This window comes from Ornithorhynchus anatinus, chromosome 8 (assembly GCF_004115215.2).
Source record: "Ornithorhynchus anatinus isolate Pmale09 chromosome 8, mOrnAna1.pri.v4, whole genome shotgun sequence".
NCBI classification, from domain to species: domain Eukaryota; kingdom Metazoa; phylum Chordata; class Mammalia; order Monotremata; family Ornithorhynchidae; genus Ornithorhynchus; species Ornithorhynchus anatinus.
The window spans coordinates 9,617,891-9,623,890 of NC_041735.1; positions in this window are offsets into that span (position 1 = coordinate 9,617,891).

Here is a 6,000-nt window from a genome sequence, read left to right on the forward strand (position 1 = left end):
TCTCGTAAAAATCTTTAGTAAAATGTGACCGGTGATTCGGCCCTGAGCAGGTGTGGCAGGGGCCGACACCAACGGCGTAATCAGAAGGCGAGCAGCAGAGTTATTCCCGTCTCTTCTCATCTGGGCTGTGGGAGTGAGCTGGTTGGTGCCTTGAGACAAGAACATAAGTTTTTGCCAAACCATTCTCGTTGCTCTCCTTCAAAATCTTCACACCCCACTCTCCCGTAAGCTCCTGGAGGGTAGGGAACGAGCCCACCAGCTCTGTTGTATTGTGCTCTCCCAAGCGCTTAGTACAGTGCTCTGCACAGAGTAAGCACTCAATAAATATTTTGATTGATTGACTGATTACAATTCCATCTGCCGAAGTTCTGAAAGAGGCTCAGTGCCTGAGCCCAAATTAGGCTTACTACGGAATAATAATTACGGCACTTATTAAGGGCTTCCTATGTGCCAGTACCGGGGATAGAGTGAAATCAGATCAGACAGCCTGACCCAAATATGTTGTCTTGTTTTTGTTTTGTTTCCTCTGCTGTCCGTCGCCCCCCTTTAGACTGTGAGCCCGTCATCTGGCAGGGATTGTCTCTATCTGATGCCGAATTGTCCATTCCAAGTGCTTAGTACAGTGCTATGCACATAGTAAGCGCTCAATAAATACTATTGAATGAATAAATAAATCAAAGAGGGGGAGAGAGATCAGGTATTTAATCCCCATTTTACGGATGAGGGAACTGAGGCATAGCAAAGTTAAGTGACTTACCCAAGGTCTTACAGCAGGCAGATGGTGGAGCCAGGATAAAACCCTGGTCTCCCGACATCCAGGCCTATGCTCTTTTGACACGGCTTCGTATAAATATACGGAGAATAAGGAAGGAGGATCCATCAATCATTGATCAATCAATCACATTTATTGAGTGCTCACTGAAGGATTGTTAGGAAGACTTTGGAAAGTAGGTTCCCAGATCTGTCTCTTTTTTATGACTTTGGAAAAAAGGGATTAGGGTTTTAGGCATTTAGATCTCTTACGATGCTATTATTTAAAGCTTTTTTATGTTATTTGTTAAGCACTTCCTAAATGTCAAGCACTATGCTAAGTGCTGGGGTAGATAAAAGTTTATCGGGCCAGAAACAGTCCCTGTCCCACATGGGAGTCATAGTGTAAGTAGGAGGGAGAACACATATTGAGTCCCCACTTTACTGTTGAGGAAATTGAGGCACAGAGAAGTTAAGTGACTTACCCAAGGTCACACAGGAGGCAAGTGGCAGAGCCCTGATTAGAACCCTCCTCCTCTGCCTTTCAGGTCCATGCTCTTTCCATCAGGTCAAGCGTGGCAAGCCAGGACGGTCTTTGCGATCTCGCTTTTTATTGTTTATTGTCATCAGACTTTGAATCTGATCAGGTCGCCCCTTAATCGAGTCTACCCCCGACCCTGATCATCACCCCTTTTATTAACACGACTATATTGTATCATACTGTATCATGTTGCTATATTAGCACTACTGTATTGTATCATATTGTATCATGTTGCTATATTACCGATTTCGTTTATTACTGTTTATTGTTGTCAGTGCTGCCACCCACCTCTCTGGCCTCGCCATGTCCCTCCTCCCCCCCTCCCCCCTCCCGCCCCTTCCTATCCTCCCCTTCCCCTTCCCCTCTCTCGCTCAGCTCTTTCCCGCTCTCTCCTCTGTCTCCTCCCCCCCTCCCCTCTCCCGCCCTAGAACCCCACTTTACCAGCGCTACCCCTCTTCCCCGTCCCCCTACTCTTCCCCCCACCAAACCCCCTCTTCACCCCCTCCCCCCTTCTCTCTTCCCCACCCACGCCCCATCCCAGTCCTCTTGTCCCACCGCCACCCCTCATCCCCCTCTCCCCGTCCAGGGCCCCGCCGCCTCCTTCCCATCCAAACCCTCCCCTCCCCCCGCCCTCCCCCCCCCCTCCCCCTGCACCCACAGCTACTTTCAAGTGTGGCCTCTGGAACCCCCGCTCTATTACAGGCAAGCTACCTTTCGTCCATGACCTTTTCCTCTCCCGCTCTCTCCTCCTCCTCGCCCTTTCGGAAACGTGGCTCTCTCCCGAAGACACGGTCTCCGCCGCCGCTCTCTCCGGCGGAGGCCTCTCCTTCTCCCACTCCCCCAGACTCACCGGTAAGGGAGGAGGCGTCGGCTTCCTCCTCTCGCCCCGTTGCCGCTTCCGCACTATCCCTCCTCCCCCCTCCCTCTCCTTCCCCTCCTTCGAAGCCCATATCATTCGCCTCTACCACCCACTCCAGTAACTTGTCGCCGTCATCTACCGCCCTCCCGGTCCCACCTCCGACTTCTTCGACCACCTTGACCCCTTTCTCACCTTCCTCCTCTCCTTCTCTCTGCCCACTCTGATCCTCGGAGACTTCAACATCCATACGGATGTACCCGACGACTCCTCTGCCGCCCGCCTGCTATCCCTCCTCGACTCTGCCGACCTCCTGCTCCACCGTACCGCGCCCACTCACCGACTCGGTCACACCCTCGATCTCGTCATCTACCGCTGCACTATCTCCTCCCTCGCCGATGCTGAAATCCCTCTCTCTGACCATAACCTTCTCACCTGCCTCATCTCTCACACTCCCTCCCCCTGCAAATCTTCGCTACTGCCCCTCAGAGACCTCCGCTCTCTCGATCCCATCCGTCTTTCCAATAGCATCTCTCCTCACCTCGCCGCCCTGTCCTCTCTTCCCACTCTCGACGATCGGGTCTCCGCTCTCGACTCCACCCTCTCTACTCATCTCGATTCTCTCGCCCCCCTTTCCCTCCGCCGCTCTCGCTCCACTAACCCACGGCCCCGGATCACCTCCTCCGTCCGCCTCCTACGCTCCTATGCTCGAGCTGCCGAGCGCCGCTGGCGAAAGTCCAAGCACCGAGCCGACCTCACACACTTCAAATTTATCCTTTCCTGCCTTAACTCTGCCCTCTCCTCCGCCAGGCAAAGCTTCTTCTCCTCCCTCATCGACACCCATGCCCGTCACCCCCGCCGATTGTTCCGGACCTTTAACTCTCTCCTTAGGCCCCCTGTTCCTTCCCCTCCCCCATCTCTCACCCCCAATGATCTGGCCACCTATTTCCTCACGAAAATCAACACGATCGGGTCTGAGCTCCCCAAAGTCACCCCTCCGCCTCTCCCCTCCCCCCCACCGACCCTCTCCCCTACTTTCCCATCCTTCCCCGCAGTATCCTCAGAGGAGATCTCCTCCCTCCTCGCAAGTGCCACCCCCTCCACCTGCGCCTCGGACCCCATTCCCTCTCACCTTCTTAAAACCATCGCCCCTGCCCTCCTACCTTCCTTAACTTCTATTTTTAACCACTCAATCTCCAAGGGCTCCTTCCCCTCTGCCTTCAAACATGCCCACGTCTCCCCCATCCTAAAAAAACCCGCTCTTGACCCCACTTCCCCCTCCAGTTATCGCCCTATCTCCCTACTACCCTTCCTTTCCAAAATCCTAGAACGAGTCATCTACAATCGATGCTTAGAATTCCTTAACTCCCATTCTTTCCTAGACCCCCTCCGATCTGGCTTCCGTCCCCTCCACTCTACCGAGACTGCTCTCTCTAAGGTCACCCGTGACCTCCTTCTTGCCAAATCCAATGGCTCCTACTCCATTCTGATCCTCCTTGACCTCTCTGCTGCCTTTGACACTGTCGACCATCCCCTCCTCCTCCATACCTTATCTCACCTTGGCTTCACGGACTCTGTCCTCTCCCGGTTCTCCTCTTACCTCTCTGGCCGATCATTCTCGGTCTCCTACGCTGGAGCCTCCTCCCCCTCCCATCCTTTAACTGTCGGAGTTCCTCAAGGGTCAGTTCTCGGCCCTCTTCTGTTCTCCATTTACACTCACTCCCTCGGTGAACTCATCCGCTCTCACGGCTTCGACTACCATCTCTACGCAGATGACACGCAGATCTACATCTCCGCCCCTGTCCTCTCCCCCTCCCTTCGGGCTCGCATCTCCTCCTGCCTCCGGGACATCTCCACCTGGATGTCGGCCCGCCACCTAAAACTCAACATGAGCAAGACTGAGCTCCTCATCTTCCCTCCCAAACCCGGTCCGCTCCCAGACTTCTCTATCACCGTGGATGGCACGACCGTCCTTCCCGTCCCGCAGGCCCGCAATCTCGGTGTCATCCTTGACTCGTCCCTCTCGTTCACCCCACACATCCTATCCGTTACCGAGACCTGCCGGTTTCACCTCTACAATATCGCCAAGATCCGCCCTTTCCTCTCCACCCAAACGGCTACCTTACTATTACGGGCTCTCGTTATATCCCGGCTAGACTACTGTGTCAGCCTTCTCTCTGACCTCCCTTCCTCCTCTCTCGCCCCGCTCCGGTCTATTCTTCACTCCGCCGCCCGGCTCATCTTCCTGCAGAAACGATCTGGGCATGTCACTCCCCTTCTTAAACACCTCCAGTGGTCGCCTATCAACCTCCGCTCCAAACAAAAACTCTTCACTCTAGGCTTCAAGGCTCTCCGTCACTTTGCCCCTTCCTACCTCTCCTCCCTTCTCTCTTTCTACCGCCCACCCCGCACGCTCCGCTCCTCCGCCGCCCACCTCCTCGCCGTCCCTCGGTCTCGCCTATCCCGCCGTCGACCCCCGGGTCACGTCCTCCCGCGGTCCCGGAACGCCCTCCCTCCTCACCTCCGCCAAACTGATTCTCTTTCCCTCTTCAAAACCTTACTTAAAAATCACCTCCTCCAAGAGGCGTTCCCAGACTGAGCTCCTCTTCCCCCTCTACTCCCTCTGCCATCCCCCCTTTACCTCTCCGCAGCTAAAGCCTCACTTTCCCCTTTTTCCTCTGCTCCTCCACCTCTCCCTTCCCATCCCCACAGCACTGTACTCGTCCGCTCAACTGTATATATTTTCGTTACCCTATTTATTTTGTTAATGAATTGTACATCGCCTCGATTCTATTTAGTTGCCATCGGTTTTTACGAGATGTTCTTCCCCTTGACGCTGTTTAGTGCCATTGTTCTTGTCTGTCCGTCTCCCCCGATTAGACTGTAAGCCCGTCAAACGGCAGGGACCGTCTCTATCTGTTGCCGACTTGTTCATCCCAAGCGCTTAGTACAGTGCTCTGCACATAGTAAGCGCTCAATAAATACTATTGAATGAATGAATAAGTCAACCGTATGATTTTCGTGACTTCACAAGAGATTTGGGGGAGAGAAGGAAGACTTGAATGTCCCTCCCAAAAAAGACTTGAATGTCTCCTCTCAGATAAGCCCCCTTTCCCCCCTTTCTCTCTGCTCCTCCCCCATCCCTTCCCCTCCCCTCAGCACTGTGCTCATTTGTATATATTTTTATTACCCTATATATTTTGTTAATGAGGTGTACATCCCCTTGATTCTCTTTATTGCTATTAAGTTGTCTTGTTTTTATCTGTCTCCCCCGATTAGACTGTAAACCCGTCAGTGAGCAGGGATTGTCTCTGTTGCCGAATTGTACATTCCAAGCGCTTAGTACAGTGCTCTGCACATAGTAAGCACTCAATAAATACTATTGAATGAATGAATGAACAAAATTCATCTTCAGGGCCTCAAATGGCTTGAGGGAGGTGCCGCCCACTAGCATCCCGGAAGTATGGCAGATTCCAGAAATTGTTAAAGTGCTTGAAGTCCAAGATAATCTTCTGGAACAACAAACCCCCAAACACCTGTTTGTATTCCAAGCCTGTGGCCACATGAAGAACCCAAGACATTTCTGGGACGTGAGGTAAAAGTGGCACCTCTGATCCCTTTGGGGTACCCGGCTGTTGTCAGCTTCACCCTTTCCGTATCTCTTGGTCTTTTTATCTGTGATATAATAAAATTATACCGAATACCCAGCCCCTTCAAAAGTTGCCCATAGGTCCTTAATTTAGAAGAGATCCACTCATCACTGGTGTTTTCTACTGCCAACTTGTAGAAGTCTGGTGTGGATATCCTTAAATTATATATTAATTTATATTAATGTCCATCTCCCCCTCTAGAC